Source organism: Engystomops pustulosus, chromosome 10, assembly GCF_040894005.1.
Source record: "Engystomops pustulosus chromosome 10, aEngPut4.maternal, whole genome shotgun sequence".
NCBI classification, from domain to species: domain Eukaryota; kingdom Metazoa; phylum Chordata; class Amphibia; order Anura; family Leptodactylidae; genus Engystomops; species Engystomops pustulosus.
In genome coordinates, this window is record NC_092420.1 from 6,142,393 (window position 1) to 6,160,788 (window position 18,396).

The 18,396-nt window shown below is 40.6% G+C and overlaps 1 long non-coding RNA gene across 3 annotated transcripts in view; it reads left to right on the top strand.

Moving 5' to 3' along the window:
* Nucleotides 1-27: 27 nt before the first annotated feature.
* Nucleotides 28-18,396, top strand: part of LOC140104513 (uncharacterized) — a 118,581-nt gene continuing 100,212 nt past the window's right edge. For 2 of the 3 annotated variants that reach the window (XR_011850345.1, XR_011850346.1), the window contains exons 1-3: nucleotides 28-107; nucleotides 5,287-5,396; nucleotides 11,314-11,406. This is a non-coding gene — a long non-coding RNA (uncharacterized lncRNA). Of the gene's footprint in view, nucleotides 108-5,286; nucleotides 5,397-11,313; nucleotides 11,407-11,874; nucleotides 11,981-18,396 lie in introns of those variants that run through there. The other variant, XR_011850347.1, reaches the window with a different exon arrangement.

Genomic DNA, 18,396 nt, shown 5'->3' on the forward strand with positions numbered 1-18,396 from the left:
CCTGGTGCTGGAGAACTACAATACCCAGCCGAACAATCATTGCACGTCTGTAATAGAAGTAATATACCTGATAATTACTAGACTAGACCCTCACACTAGTTATTCAGGTAAAAAAAAAACCCTATAAAACCTGACAATTTGCTGCCTAGATGTCTGTCTGGAGCGTTACACGCAGTTCACACGCAGTAACGCGCTGTGCGAATTCATTGCGCATTATTTACTTCACAGTTGTTGCCTGTGGGTTTTGTGAATGCAGTTTTTTTTTTTTTAAATGAACATATATATATATTTTTTTTTTTTGTTTTGCCTGTAGAAACTCCATTGCACGCTGCTAGGGGTGAATAGACTGCCAGGGCGTGCGCTCACCTGTCCGAATCTGACTTGTGTGAATAGAATCTGAGGGGGGTGATGGCGTTTTTGGGTCGTTTTTAGCTGGTGCGTTTTCAGATCGTAAAAAACGGTCTAACTAAAAATGGCCCAAAAAGTCTGAGGGCGCATTCAGGCCCCTTCTCCACTGGCGTTTTTCACGCGCGAGTTCTGCGCGTGCATTTGACGCTCAGAACTCGCATTGCACTCTGTCCCATTGTATTCAATGGGTCTTTCTCCATTAGCGTGGTTTTTAACGCGCGTGCTTGCGTTCGTTTGCACGCGCGTCAAAATCGCAGCATGCTCTATTTTTGCGGGTCACGCGCGTTTTTCACGCCCCATTCAAGTCTATGGAGATGCATCAAGAACGCATTGCACTCGCAATCATTGCAAGTGCAATGCGAGTGCAATGCGTTTTAAACGTAAGGGTTGCTAGGTGACCAGAATAACATTATTTCCCCTGCTCGCGAACGATCATTTAATTAAAAAAACACAATGAAGAACAGTGAAGAATAGAATAAAACCAGTGAACACAGTGACCACAGGATCATTTAAGAGAAAAACACAGTGCAGAACACAGTGCAGAATAGATTACAGATGTTCGGCACATCTGCTTACTTGTCGGGAGATACGCGCGGAGCGGTGCGTACAAAATAGCATGTGAAGAACAATACATATGTGTGAAGAACACATTGCAGATGTATTTAAACATCTGCAATTTGTTCTTCACACACATATATATTGTTCTTCACATGCTATTTTGTTCGCGCCGTTCCGCGCGTATCTCCCGACAAGTAAGCAGATGTGCCGAACATCTGTAATCTATTCTGCACTGTGTTCTGCACTGTGTTTTTATCTTAAATGATCCTGTGTTCACTGTGTTCACTGTGTACAATGTTTTTATTCTATTCTTCACTGTTCTTCACATCTGCTAAATTGTCGGGAGATAATATACGCGCGGAACAGTGAAGAATAGATCGCCGATGTTTGCAAATTATCAGAAGACATTATTTTTCAATTAAATAACACATTTTAATCCCAAACCATGGTCCCTTTGAAATATGCTCGAGTCTCCCATTGAATCGCGCGTCAAAAATGCGCCGAAAACGCAAAAAAAACGCAAATTACTCCAAGGAAAAATGGAACAAAAACGCAGCCAAAACGTCAGTTTTTCACGCATTGCACCCGCACGTGAAACGCAACGCTAGTGTGCAAGAGGCCTCACACGATGTGTTGTTTGTTGCGTTTTTGACGCAATCCACAGGCTTCAGCCTTGATCACACGCTGATGTTACATTGCGTTTTAGCAGATGCAGTGGAAATGCAATGTAACTTTAACATGTGATCAAGGCTGAAGCCAGTGGAATACGGCAAAGATGCAACGCATTATGTGAATGTGCCCTGTGGGCGCGTTCACACGTTGCGTTTTGACCTGCGTTTTCATTGCGTTTGAAACGCATATACAGGCAGTCCCCGGGTTACATACAAAATAGGGTCTGGAGGTTTGTTCTTAAGTTGAATTTGTATGTAAGTCGAAACTGTATATTTTATAATGGAAGTTCTAGACAATTTTTTTTCTTTTGCCCCGGTGACAATTGGAGTTTCAAAATTTTTTGGTGTAATTGGACCAAGAATTATCAATAAAGCTTCATTACAGACACCTTACAGCTGATCATTGCAGTCTGGGACTATAGTAAAGCATCCAGAGAGCTTCACCAGAGGTCACATGGGGCAGAGGGGTCCGTCTGTAACTATGGGTTGTCTGTAAGTCGGGTGTCCTTAAGTAGGGGACCGCCTGTACAACAGCTGAGGAGAGGTGATTTGCCTAATTACATCACTGTTAACGTTTCCGTTTACAAAACGCATCGTAAGCGCGGTGTTAACGCATGCATTAACAAAGCGTTAATGCACACGTTTTGTTAATGCATGCGTTAACATTGCGTTTACAAACGTAAACGGTAATGTAATTAGGCAAATTACCTCACATCAGCTGTTGTATGTGCGTTTCAAACGCAACCAAAACGCAACGTGTGAACGCTCCCTCAGCGTTGCATTATGAAGCGCACTCGGCAACTGGCACGATGCGCTGTGTTTATTGTTGCATTTTTTTATACATTCCAAAGGCGTCAGCCTATATAACACACTGAGGTTTCTATTTCATTTGCTAAACCGCAATGTAACCTCAGCGTGTGATCACTGCTCACAGCGTTTTCCCCCCTGCGTATTTTGTCTGCATCCATCCAAATGCATGATAAACATGCAAAAACGCACCTAGAAGGGTCCAGAATGCAGCGTGTGACAGCGCCCCCTGTAGCTGTGCAGAATGATTGATGTGTTTCTCACATCTGACACTTATTTTAATTTCCTTTGCCCTTGCATTCTGGAGACTGCTTTGCAACATTTTGCAGTAGCTTGAGACATTTCTGCTACATTTGACAAATAATCTGAAAAAATAAAAGAATAGGATCTGATACCACAAATAAAACACTTTGATAAATGTGGCTGGGGAAAAAAAAAAAATATACAGGTGCAAAATATGCAGCAGACAAAAGAAAACTATGATAAATGTCCCCTATCGGTACCGATTGCTTCTGCGCAAGCCCCCCCCTTTTCCCGGTTGTATTGCGTTACCATGCAATTGGAACATCATGTGATGGCAAACGTGGCGTTTTGAACGCGTTTTTGGCCCGTTTTTAAGCAGTCTGTCATAAACCGCATACGGTTTTGGAAAACGCATCAGCTTTTGACAGGTTTGACCAATTGTCTTAATTCAAACTGGTCAAAAACGAATGCGTATTTTGACGGGCTGCTTAAAAACGGGCCAAAAACGCGCTCAGAACGCCACGTGTGCCGTCACCCTCAGGCTAGTTTCACACTTGATAAAAGCGCCCAAACACTGTCCAGAGCCCTGTGATAAGGCACGTATTCTGCCTCTGATGGATGCGGTATAAGTATATGGTGAGAAAGCCAACTTTAAAGTGAACCTGTCAGGGAAACTAAACCACCCACAGGTCTTTATGGCCCAAAATCGCCCTGTCACAGGTTATCCCCTAGGCACAGGGTAGGCGATAACATGCTGATTGTTGGGGGTACATCTGCTGGGACCCCCACTGATTGTGAGAATGGGTGTTCCATTACCCATAATAAATGGAGTGACAGGTGGAGCCTGCGGCTCTGTGCGTTCTTTATGGCAGTATTGGTAATAACTCCCCTCTCTCCTCTGCTATTTCCTCTAGTTCTTTAGAAAGTATATTAGTTATTGAGAACAGGAGCTGTTTTCCTGCAGCCGGACCCCATGAAATCAGCACGGGTAGGAGAATACAAGGAAACCTGCGCCGACCTTTTTAAAAGATTTATGGTATTTGTGATTTATATATTACAGGGACTGGTCACACACTGATTAACCCCATTTAATGCGACAATATCTAAATGCTAAACTGCAGCAATATCAAGGCCATAACCTCTAATTAAAAGATTAATTTATTCAATTGGAATAAAAATTGCTGTATGAATATAAACCTTAAAGGGATGTTGATATATTAGACATTTATTGCCTATCTACAGGAGCTGCTTTAAGTGTCTGATGTGCCCCCCTTTCCATCTATCGGATGGCTAGCATAAATCCATTTCTGCACAGTCAGACTCCTTGTCAGTGGTTGCTTCATCTCCGTAAGTTTTAATCCTCGATAAATTGTTTTGTTTTGCATCAATCTGGAGAGGTTGGCATCTGCCTCCAGAAAATATCCAAATTCCCTTACATCTCTACAATGCCTGGCTGCTCCATTCACTTCTATGGGATTGCCAGAAAAGAGACACGTACAGCAGCAATATCTGAAGCAATTCCATAGAGCAGTTATGGTGAACCTTTTAGAGATCGAGTGCCCAAAGTGAGACTCAAAAAACACCAGCTTTTCCCAAAGTGCCAACACAGCTTTTTAGGCAGTAACAAACTTTTTGCTACCAGAATCTTTGAGCTCCAATCCGACACCTTTTCACTCTTCGGACAGGACCAAGCAGCACAGTATGGGTCACTTTACAATAGCAGGGCACTACTTGGACTAACTGAGACTGCAGGAAGATGCCATGTCTGGCAAACTCTGTGCCTGGGAGACAGCCCGTGTGCCCACAGAGATGCCTCCAAGTGCCATCTCTGGCACCAGTGCCATAGGTTCGCCACCACTGCCATAGAGAATGAATAGGCCAGCGTGCATATAAACTAGCACTCCATTCACACTGGCGAGATGGAGACCTTATTCTTGTGATTTGATTCTTTGGGGTCTGATTAATGACACCCTCTACTGTGGATAAAGGATAACACCTGTTAGTAGGACAAACCTATTATTTTAGGGTTATTTGAATGTTAGGTATGAAGTGTGCCAACAAAAACCTTAATAAATTATTAAGTGGCCCCCTGACACTTTGGGGAAACAGCACAGTGGCCCCCTGACACTTTGGGGGGGACAGCACAGTGGCCCCCTGACACTTTGGGAGGTTGGGACAGTGGCCCCCTGACACTTTGGGGGGGACAGCACAGTGGCCCCCTGACACTTTGGGAGGATGGGACAGTGGCCCCCTGACACTTTGGGGAAACAGCACAGTGGCCCCCTGACACTTTGGGAGGACGGGACCGTAGGCCCCTGACACTTTGGGGGAACAGGACAGTGGCCCCCTGCCACTTTGGGGGAACAGGACAGTGGCCCCCTGACACTTTGGGGGAACGGGACAGTGGCCCCCTGACACTTTGGAGGCACAGCACAGTGGCCCCCTGACACTTTGGGTGGGGGGACAGTGGACCCCTGACACTTTGGGGGTGGGCAGGACAGTGGCCCCCTGACACTTTGGGGGGGGGGGGGCGGGACAGTGGCCCCCTGACACTGTGGGACAGTGCAATGACTGGTTTATGTTTTTATTCTTCATCCAGATGGCGGTTACTTCTCTGAGACTGTCAGAGCCACGTTACACTTGAGCAGGGAGACTGGAGCCCAGCATTGTGGTCCTCCGTGTAGGCTGATATCAGTCACAATCTGCACAGTAAGTATAATTGCTCATTTCTCTTTGTTAGCCACTTTCTGTTGAGCCTGAACATAATCTGCATTACAAGTGGCAATGAAAAAATTCTCCTCCGGAAACCTCAGACTATTTAATTTTAAATGGAAATAAATCTTCCTCAAGAACTTCACTCATTGCAGTCTCTGCTGCCCACTTAAAAGCTCATTCACACAAGTGGCATGTTACATCTTGCTGGCGCTATGTTTTATCACAGAATGTGAACACTCATTTTTAGAGAATCCATCACTAGTAGAAACTTTTCCTTAAATTAAGCGGATAGTGAGGTCTCATTGCTGAGGTCACTGGTGATCAGTTTTAGAATGTGCTTATGTGAGATGAGTTTTTCCCATAATTTATGCAAAACTAATTTTAAAAAGTAGTATTTTACTCATTTATATTACCACAAAGTGTTTCAAAATTCTTTGAAGTAGTAGCTTGCTAAACCCTGATTATGAATATTGCTTTCTAGCTGTTATACATTTTATAGAATTCACCAACAGCCAGAAAGCAACAGGTTAGAGGAGGCTGATGTAGAAGCTGCAATGGCATCAATGATCTCATCTTACCAAAAATGGCTGTAATTAATAGAGTAAAACTCCAGGCAATATATCTTGGGGTTAATTATTGTAGCTACATATAAATTCTGGGTTGCAGTCTCATTATATTGCATGGCTGATTAAGGGATCTGCTCTTTAATGCACCAATCAGAAGCGCGTAGCCTGGAAAGTGTTGCCATTAAAGATTCATGAAGGTATGTGTGCTCCCGGGAGATGTGTCTGACTCAATATTTAATATAATTTACAAGTAAGTAAAAAAAAGAAATCTGTCAAGTGCCTGAAAATACTGTTAATAGGCACATACTATGAAATAAATTTCTATGCATAAAGTTTCTGCTTGTTATTGTAATGGCTCCTCCTAGGCTCTTCAGCACCATTATAATTTATAATCTGCTGTAGTTTAAACTCTCATAAAATGGAAGGGAACTTTGCCCGTAATTGGATTTACTGATCGTGTACTGATGTTTAATTGAAGACTCCTTTAAAGGTAAATGCAGATGGCATCAGACTTTCTCCACCCGAAGAACATCCAAAATCCAGATGAAAACCTACAGCAAATCTGTATGTGATTAGTGCAGATTTTCTCCAGATTCAGCTGCTGATTCATAGAGGATTTTTCTTTCTGATTGAGACGCACTGGGATTCTGTAGCAGAAATTTTACAAGCTGTAGTTTTCCACATCTGCAGCATAAAGGGGCTACCATGTTTTTAAGTTATCACTGTAAATCAGTGTGAGTGCCCGAGATGAACTCTGTGCTCGTCAATTTCCAACACTCCCATATTATTAAATGGAACAGCAGGACGCACATGCTCCACATAGTAGTGTGAATGAGACCCTGTTTGTAATCTACCTGTCACTTCTTTTTTACACTGGTTACTACCTATGATTGATTTCAATATGAAGGAGGATTTTGGCACAGATTTTCCCAGAAATTTTCCATGATAACCAGCAACAAGTCACAATTGCTTAGTCCCCAATGCTCCACTCTAAAAGTGCAGCTCCTATTCACTACACTTACGAAAATGGTGTTTTACTTAACCAAAGCAACAGGCCACTGGCCATAGCATGTGTAAAAATGGCAATGGCCACACTGCACATAGCAGTCACAGTACCATCATCACTTCTGGTCTAGGCAGGACCAGACTCCCAACAAACATTGGTAGTTTCTTTTGTCTGGGTCTATAAGGCCCATAGGTTATGTGTGGTATTGAATCTAAACCTTGTTCACTTGCTGAGCTGGAGAAACACACACAACTTATGAACAGGTTTGGAACTGTTTCGGGAAGAGGGAATACACATTTTACTAATGCAAATGAAAGGAATTTCACTGCATATATAAAGTTCTTCTGACACAGATCGTTGCTTCATTTATACTTGTATAACTTTATGGCAAAGTACAAATTACTGCTCCACTACATGGATGAGACAAGTTGAATGAGTTGCTGAGGTGCTAATTGCTTGTCTCATTATAATACTTGCTGAACTGACATTGTCCCCTACCAAAATATAGCGTGTCACTTTTTATCTTTGTATCCTCTGAAAATCCGGCTACCGATTAAGCACTCAGCAGTGAGGTTGCAGTAAATAACAAAGAAACGGTAATAATAAGCTGAAAATAGATAAATAAAAGTCAGGTTATTGTAGCAGGCAGGAGGGCATGACGCAAGTAGGTGCAGGCGGGGGATAGCGATGTGACAGAAATTATATGAAAAGTTTATTTGTAGAAGGAAGATGCATCCATCAAGTAAGTGTCCACGATACAGCTGTAAAATGGCAAGAATGAACCCACTGAGCTACTCCTGAGGATCTTGTTTAAAGGGGTATAAGGGGTATTCTCGTGTGGGCATTCACATTCAATTTAATTAATCTGCCATATATATACATTTCTTCAATTAGATGTCATTAAAAAATATTACCTGTGTCAAGATAATGTCTCATAAATGTAGTCATATGGTCCCTTAGAAACAAGACTGTGTGCTTGGAGACGACCACCTCTGCTGGAGGGATTGCACAAAGAAACAAAACGTTTTTGTATATGAAATGTCCGGAAGTTACTGCAGGTCCCAACAGCCGTCCTGTGGAAATGATCACTCGCTTCAGGTGGTCAGGCAGGACTCAATAGCGCATCTGTGCCATCGCTGCCAGAGTGCGGGGTGGTCATATCCAAGGAAGCCATCTTGTTTATAAGGGACAACATGGCTACATTTATGCAAAATTATCTTTACACAGGAACATTTTTTTTAATAACATCCGGTTGAAGAAATGCCCAGATTGGAAAAACCCTTTAAATAAGCCTCTGGTTCATAACCTTTAACCTCCCCGCCGCCCCCCAATATGGATAACTCAACTTAGGCTGGAATGCAAATGCAATGCAATAACTCAGTCTAAGTTAAGTTTCAAAATAAAATTAGAAACACAAAGTTTCTACTTCTAGTATTCTATAGTTCCAGAACACGATCATGTTGGGTATTTGCTTCAATTTTGTTTCTTGTACCTAAACAGCACAAAATACATTTTTGTATTTCAGTGGTAGCAAATGGTTTGTTGCAGCTAAGACTCTCAACAATCTTACTCCCACTCATCTCTCAAGGAGATGTTTGCAAAATTCCATTTCACAATAAAGTTACAATTTGGAGATAGGAGACAGAATCTCAGCCTACACATCACTGCCTGCCGGTAGCCTTTACTGTGCTGTGTAGATCCACATGGTAGCAGTAATTACAAAGTACACACCACTATCACACTCTGCAGATAAGGAGGCCTCACCTACGACTGTCAACGTCTGACAGGGGTTTCCATTTTGGTCATGTGGGATGTTTTTAGCATCAAACAGGAGGACTGGTCTAAGTTGGCAAGGATATTTATTAATTATAGAAATGATTCCAGCTATTCCTTACAAGTCATGGAGAGACTGCCTCTTTGTTCTGTAAGAGCCTTGCAGGTGCTGTTCTGTCAAGCTGAGCTGAAAACCATTGGCGATAAACAGAATAGACAGAGATGTGTTTAGCTTCTGCCATTGCACAGCATCCCAGCAGCGAGGATCCGTCAGCATCCCATGGACAGCCTCACGCGTGTTTGCTTTCCTGCTGCTCTCATTTAGTCAATTGACTCATTTAGCGGAGCTTGACAAGGACAGAGCTGGTTGAAAGGATAAGAAGTAGCTGACGAGGCATGACTGTAATAGATGGGCTCTGCTGAGTTTAATTTATCTGCATCAAAAAGAAAGCTTCTGTGCGCTGGAGGAAGTGTGATTCTTACATACTTGGAATGCAGCTCATGTGCCAGTGTAAAGTTGCATAATCTCCAAAGTTTGATTACTGCAATAGGTTTTTCGCAAACCTTATTAAGTGTTGGTCACAGGTGTACAAAAAACTGTCACATCCACAGATCCCCTTCTTGTGTCACCCACAGATCCCCTCCTAACCATGTGTCAACCACAGATCCCCCCCCCAAAAACTTTGTGTCATCCGCAGATTCCCCCCATAACCGAGCATCATCCATAGATATCCTCCTATTCCCACCCTCATAACTGTACATCATCCACAGATACTGACCCTCTTAACTGTATGCCATCCACAGATAGCCTCCCAATTCCCTTCCCCTTAACTGTATGTCATCCACAGATACCCCCATAGCTGTGTGTCATACTGCCCCCCATAGCTGTGTGTCATACTGACCCCCATAGCAGTATGTCTTCCACAGATACCTCCCAATTCCCTCCCACATAACTGTAGATCAGTGGTCTTCAACCGCCGGGCCAAGAACGCCAGGTGCCGGGCCGCGGTCCAGCTGTTGCCGGCAGTGTGGGCAGAGGCATGTCTATGCTCTCTGCCACGTGCACACACTACGATGATGTCATTAAGCAGTGACACGGACGCGTCATAGCATGTGCTTGCATGTTATTAGTGAGGGGAAGCCGCTGCTGGGACATATTATTAGCGAGGGGAGGCCGCTGCTGAGACATATTATTAGCGAGGGGAGGCCGCTGCTGAGACATATTAGTGAGGGGAGGCCGCTGCTGGACATGTTATTAGTGAGGGGAGGCCGCTGCTGGACATGTTATTAGTGAGGGGAGGCCGCTGCTGGGACATGTTGTTAGTGAGGGGAGGCCGCTGCTGGGACATGTTATTAGTGAGGGAGGCCGCTGCTGGGACATGTTATTAGTGAGGGGAGGCCGCTGCTGGACATGTTATTAGTGAGGGGAGGCCACTGCTGGGACATGTTATTAGTGAGGGGAGGCCGCTGCTGGACATGTTATTAGTGAGGGGAGGCCACTGCTGGGACATGTTATTAGTGAGGGGAGGCTGCTGCTTGGACATGTTATTAGTGAGGGGAGGCTGCTGCGGGACACGTTATTAGTGAGGGGAGGCTGCTGCTGGGACATGCTGTTAGTCAGGGGAGGCCGCTGCTGGGACATGTTATTAGTGAGGGGAGGCCGCTGCTGGGACATGTTATTAGTGAGGGGAGGCTGCTGCTTGGACATGTTATTAGTGAGGGGAGGCCGCTGCTGGGACATGTTATTAGTGAGGGGAGGCCGCTGCTGAGACATGCTGTTAAAGAGTAGCAGCTACATTTCCCAAGTTAGGCCTGTACTCCAGGCCAAGTTTTCCCATTTTTGGTGGTAAAATTAGGTACTTTCAATTTACACTCCGGTCGGCTTATACTTGTGTCTACGTACATTTTTTTTTTCAGTCCCGAACCCTGGTAAAAATTATTTTGGGTGCAGTTCGTCCCCAGATACAAAAAGGTTTGGGGACACTGCTGTAGATCATCCACACATACCCCCTAAACTGTGTGCCATCCACAGTATTTAGAATACAGGCGGTCCCCTATTTAAGGACACCCGACTTACAGACAACCCATAGTTACAGACAGACCCCTCTGACCTCTGGTGAAGCTTTCTGGATGCTTTACTGTTGTCCCAGGCTGCAATAATCAGCTGTAAAGTGTCTGTACTGAAGCTTTATTGATAATCCTTGGTCCTATTACAGCAAAAAATGTTTAAACTCCGATTGTCACTGGGGCCAAAAGTTTTTTTTTGTCTGGATCTACAATTATAAAATATACAGTTTCGACTTGCATACAAATTCAACTTAAGAACAAACCTCCGGACCCTATCTTGTACGTAACCCTGGGGACTGCCTGTATTTAGAATTTCAAAAATCAAGAATTGCTCATGAGTATGATTTTGTATAGTCCAAAATGTCCAAAACGTGTACTATTTTTACCTTGTGTCATGTACTTTGTATTTTGATGTCCACCCTGATCATCGTCTTGTGATCTTTTAACTTTTTTTGGAATAAAAAAGTAATTTTTAACTGTTTCTGAACTTTCAAACTAGAATGCTGGATCCTACCACTTTAACTGGTAGGTAGTTTCAGGATTTCTTGCAGATGACCACCATATGCCGTTAGAAGCCGCTTCTTTACTACTGGTGAGCTGAAAAGTTTTTTATTTTTATTCTTTTTCCTGTGTATTTTTCATAAGATAATTAATTGGTAGCATCCTCAAATTAGTGGACCAGTGGTCAAACATGTAGACTATTATTACTGGAATTTCCACTACAAAATATTTCCCATAAAGTATGTGACGGAATATCACAAATGACATTACTATGTAGTTGGTAAACACATGATTTGCCTATACTCAGGATAGGCCATAAGTAGTCAACCCCACCTCTTCACTAATCAGATCTTCAGAAAAGGGCATGGAGCTGAAAGCATCTTGGGTCCACATCCTGCCTCCACCCTATGATCTAATACTGGCAAACCCCTTCTCTAAACAAGGACTGAGGCTCCCTCATAGCAAAACCAGAAAGGTTACCACCTAGAGGCAACTACTTTACAAAGCCCAAGCCACACTGTATTAACAAAATGTTTTTGCAACTTTGTTTTTATTTTAGTAACAAGGCTGCTCACCGAGAAACATCAATTTTCTGCTGTCAGTTTGGTATATTTGATTATGGTGATTTTAATTAAGACAAAAAGCCGTCGGTTGGGAATATTTAACTACCATGTGTTTTGTAAAATCATCAATAAAAAAACATTGTCATCACAGAATGTATCAGCAAAAGGAACCAAGCTCCTGAGAATTGTTTATGCTTCAAATCCATTATTTTAAAATTCTCCATATTTAGCTAAAATCAATTCCTCTAAATCTAATAACAGCTAAGAGAAGTCAATAGGTCACAATAATACTGCCCCTATATATATGAATATAACTACTAAAATACTGCTCCCTATGTACAAGAATATAACTACTATAATACTGCCCCCTATGTACAGGAATATAACTACTATAATACTGCCCCCTATGTACAAGAATATAACTACTATAATACTGCCCCCTATGTACAAGAATATAACTACTATAATACCGCCCCCTATGTACAAGAATATAACTACTATAATACTGCCCCAATATATATGAATATAACTACTATAATACTGCCTCCTATGTACAAGAATATAACTACTATAATACTGTCCCCTATGTACAAGAATATAACTACTATAATACTGCCCCCTATGTACAAGAATATAACTACTATAATACTGCCCCCTATGTACAAGAATTTAACTACTATAACGCTGCCCCCTATGTACAGGAATATAACTACTATAATACTGCCCCTATGTACAAGAATATAACTACTATAATACTGCCCCCTATGTACAGGAATATAACTACTATAATACTGCCCCCTATGTATAAGAATATAACTACTATAATACTGCCCCCTATGTACAAGACTATATCTACTATAATACTGCCCCCTATGTACAAGAATATAACACTGCCCCCTATGTACAGGAATATACCTACTATAATACTGCCCCTATGTACAGGAATATAACTACTATAATACTGCCCCTATGTACAGGAATATAACTACTATAATACTGCCCCCTATGTACAGGAATATAACTACTATAATACTGCCCCTATGTACAGGAATATAACTACTATAATACTACCCCCTATGTACAGGAATATAACTACTATAATACTGCCCCTATGTACAGGAATATAACTACTATAATACTGCCCCCTATGTACAGGAATATAACTACTATAATACTGCCCCCTATGTACAAGGATATAACTAGTATAATACTGCCCCCTATGTACAAGAATATAACTACTATAATACTGCCCCCTATGTACAAGAATATAACTACTATAATACTGCCCCCTATGTACAGGAATATAACTACTATAATACTGCCCCTATGTACAGGAATATAACTACTATAATACTGCCCCTATGTACAAGAATATAACTACTATAATACTGCCTCCTATGTACAGGAATATAACTACTATAATACTGCTCCCTATGTACAAGAATATAACTACTATAATACTGCCCCCTATGTACAGGAATATAACTACTATAATACTGCCCCCTATGTCCAAGAATATAACTACTATAATACTGCCCCCTATGTACAAGAATATAACTACTATAATACTGTCCCCTATATACAGGAATATAACTACTATAATACTGCCCCCTATGTACAGGAATATAACTACTATAATACTGCCCCTATGTACAGGAATATAACTACTATAATACTGCCCCCTATGTACAAGGATATAACTAGTATAATACTGCCCCCTATGTACAAGAATATAACTACTATAATACTGCCCCCTATGTACAAGAATATAACTACTATAATACTGCCCCCCATGTACAGGAATATAACTATTATAATGCTGCCCCCTTTGTACAAGAATATAACTACTATAATACTGCCCCCTATGTACAGGAATATAACTACTATAATACTGCCCCCTATGTACAGGAATATAACTACTATAATACTGCCCCCTATGTACAAGGATATAACTAGTATAATACTGCCCCCTATGTACAAGAATATAACTACTATAATACTGCTCCCTATGTACAAGAATATAACTACTATAATACTGCCCCCTATGTACAGGAATATAACTATTATAATACTGCCCCCTATGTACAGGAATATAACTACTATAATACTGCCCCCTATGTACAGGAATATAACTACTATAATACTGCCCCCTATGTACATGAATATAACTACTATAATACTGCCCCCTATGTACATGAATATAACTACTATAATACTACCCCCTATGTACAAGAATATAACTACTATAATACTGCCCCCTGTGTACAGGAATATAACTACTATAATACTGCCCCCTATGTACAAGAATATAACTACTATAATACTGCCCCCTATGTACAAGAATATAACTACTATAATACTGCCCCCTATGTACAAGAATATAACTAGTATAATACTGCCCCCTATGTACAAGAATATAACTACTATAATACTGCCCCCTATGTACAAGAATATAACTACTATAATACTGCCCCCTATGTACAAGAATATAACTACTATAATACTGCCCCCCATGTACAGGAATATAACTATTATAATGCTGCCCCCTTTGTACAAGAATATAACTACTATAATACTGCCCCCTATGTACAGGAATATAACTACTATAATACTGCCCCCTATGTACAGGAATATAACTACTATAATACTGCCCCCTATGTACAAGGATATAACTAGTATAATACTGCCCCCTATGTACAAGAATATAACTACTATAATACTGCTCCCTATGTACAAGAATATAACTACTATAATACTGCCCCCTATGTACATGAATATAACTACTATAATACTACCCCCTATGTACAAGAATATAACTACTATAATACTGCCCCCTGTGTACAGGAATATAACTACTATAATACTGCCCCCTATGTACAAGAATATAACTACTATAATACTGCCCCCTATGTACAAGAATATAACTACTATAATACTGCCCCCTATGTACAAGGATATAACTAGTATAATACTGCCCCCTATGTACAAGAATATAACTACTATAATACTGCTCCCTATGTACATGAATATAACTACTATAATACTTCCCCCTATGTACATGAATATAACTACTATAATACTACCCCCTATGTACAGGAATATAACTACTATAATACTGCCCCCTATGTACAGGAATATAACTACTATAATACTGCCCCCTATGTACAAGGATATAACTAGTATAATACTGCCCCCTATGTACAAGAATATAACTACTATAATACTGCCCCCTATGTACAAGAATATAACTACTATAATACTGCCCCCTATGTACAGGAATATAACTACTATAATACTGCCCCTATGTACAGGAATATAACTACTATAATACTGCCCCTATGTACAAGAATATAACTACTATAATACTGCCTCCTATGTACAGGAATATAACTACTATAATACTGCTCCCTATGTACAAGAATATAACTACTATAATACTGCCCCCTATGTACAGGAATATAACTACTATAATACTGCCCCCTATGTACAAGAATATAACTACTATAATACTGCCCCCTATGTACAAGAATATAACTACTATAATACTGTCCCCTATATACAGGAATATAACTACTATAATACTGCCCCCTATGTACAGGAATATAACTACTATAATACTGCCCCTATGTACAGGAATATAACTACTATAATACTGCCCCCTATGTACAAGGATATAACTAGTATAATACTGCCCCCTATGTACAAGAATGTAACTACTATAATACTGCCCCCTATGTACAAGAATATAACTACTATAATACTGCCCCCCATGTACAGGAATATAACTATTATAATGCTGCCCCCTTTGTACAAGAATATAACTACTATAATACTGCCCCCTATGTACAGGAATATAACTACTATAATACTGCCCCCTATGTACAGGAATATAACTACTATAATACTGCCCCCTATGTACAAGGATATAACTAGTATAATACTGCCCCCTATGTACAAGAATATAACTACTATAATACTGCTCCCTATGTACAAGAATATAACTACTATAATACTGCCCCCTATGTACAGGAATATAACTATTATAATACTGCCCCCTATGTACAGGAATATAACTACTATAATACTGCCCCCTATGTACAGGAATATAACTACTATAATACTGCCCCCTATGTACAGGAATATAACTACTATAATACTGCCCCCTATGTACATGAATATAACTACTATAATACTACCCCCTATGTACAAGAATATAACTACTATAATACTGCCCCCTGTGTACAGGAATATAACTACTATAATACTCCCCCTATGTACAAGAATATAACTACTATAATACTGCCCCCTATGTACAAGAATATAACTACTATAATACTGCCCCCTATGTACAAGAATATAACTACTATAATACTGCCCCCTATGTACAAGAATATAACTACTATAATACTGCGCCCTATGTACAGGAATATAACTACTATAATACTGCCCCCTATGTACAAGAATATAACTACTATAATACTGCCCCCTATGTACAAGAATATAACTACTATAATACTGCCCCCTATGTACAAGAATATAACTACTATAATACTGCCCCCTATGTACAAGAATATAACTAGTATAATACTGCCCCCTATGTACAAGAATATAACTACTATAATACTGCCCCCTATGTACAAGAATATAACTACTATAATACTGCCCCCCATGTACAGGAATATAACTATTATAATGCTGCCCCCTTTGTACAAGAATATAACTACTATAATACTGCCCCCTATGTACAGGAATATAACTACTATAATACTGCCCCCTATGTACAGGAATATAACTACTATAATACTGCCCCCTATGTACAAGGATATAACTAGTATAATACTGCCCCCTATGTACAAGAATATAACTACTATAATACTGCTCCCTATGTACAAGAATATAACTACTATAATACTGCCCCCTATGTACATGAATATAACTACTATAATACTACCCCCTATGTACAAGAATATAACTACTATAATACTGCCCCCTGTGTACAGGAATATAACTACTATAATACTGCCCCCTATGTACAAGAATATAACTACTATAATACTGCCCCCTATGTACAAGAATATAACTACTATAATACTGCCCCCTATGTACAAGAATATAACTACTATAATACTGCCCCCTATGTACAAGAATATAACTACTATAATATTGCCCCCTATGTACAGGAATATAACTACTATAATACTGCCCCTATATACAGGAATATAACTACTATAATAAGTAAACTAGTATAAACAACCAGGGAGACCGAAGTTTTGCTGCACACAGAATTCTTACATTTGTTGGAGAGTTGCTTTGTGGTTTCCTGCCTGGGCTCTGTATTATTGCTGATCTGAATGTTCTACTCTATAAGAACAGACTATGTGGCCATTAATATATTCATGCCGGCAACTTCCTACCACTTCAGTTCCCAGAATTTGGTGCTGTTTATATTTGATGGTGGAAATATAAGCCAGAAGCCCCTCTGGCCGGGTCCACAGATGAATCTTGGCATCATTGGATACATTTGCAAGTTTAGTTTGGCCAAACAACCCAATGAGTAGAGGATCGTGGGATTAAATTGGACAAACTTGTCTTCCACAACTGGAAACTTAGTATAAGAGTCTTACACATAACTGGATACATTTGCTACATCTGGAAGCACTGGATAATGAACCCCCATGGGAGTTATAATAAAATAGTCCCATAATCAGAGTATAATTTTTTTATATAAGGCTGTAATTAGAGACTTAATGGTTATATGGCGGGAGAATGGTCCTGAGCTGCGCGTGATTCATAACGCAACAAGAATCTACATGTCGAAGACTAAATTGACCACAAAATATCAGCCATTCATTCCGCTGAATTTGTTTATAGACACATTTGCCAAAGAAATTGAGACCGCCACTTGGAAATGAAAGGAGTGGGGCGCGTGTGTACACAGCGCAGAACCCAGGCTTGGCATTTCTGCTGGATTACCACTTATTAATGGCTGGTATTTTACTCCAGATTCTGATATTTTAGAAGTGCTGGCTGACGGATAGAGAGCTCAAAACCCCAGATCGTCCAATTACTCAATGTGGAAACCTGTGCAGAGCCACTGAAAGGGAAACTGTAGCTAATTCAGGGGATTTTCTATAAACGATGAATAGTATGTAATTTTGGTCATTGGAAAGTGCAGTCCAGACAGAATGGGGAGGGCCTGATCGCATCTGCGTTTCAATAGAGTAGGGAAATAAGAACTCTCCTTAGACGTGGCGTTTTGAAACTCAAGACAAACTCCCGCGGGCGGTGCAGGGTCCCATTGCTTATGCACTTCCATAGAAACGCATGTAACAATGCAAAACACTGGTGCTGCTCACTGATTGCATGCGTTTCAATGGAAATGTATAAGCGATCAGGCTGAGTGACACCCACCTACATTGGCATGGTGTTGCCTTAAACGTTTATGTCCGTTTTAGATTCAGGAGACAATAATTTGGGATCCCTGTTCCTATAGGGATGGACACGCTTTTTACATCCTG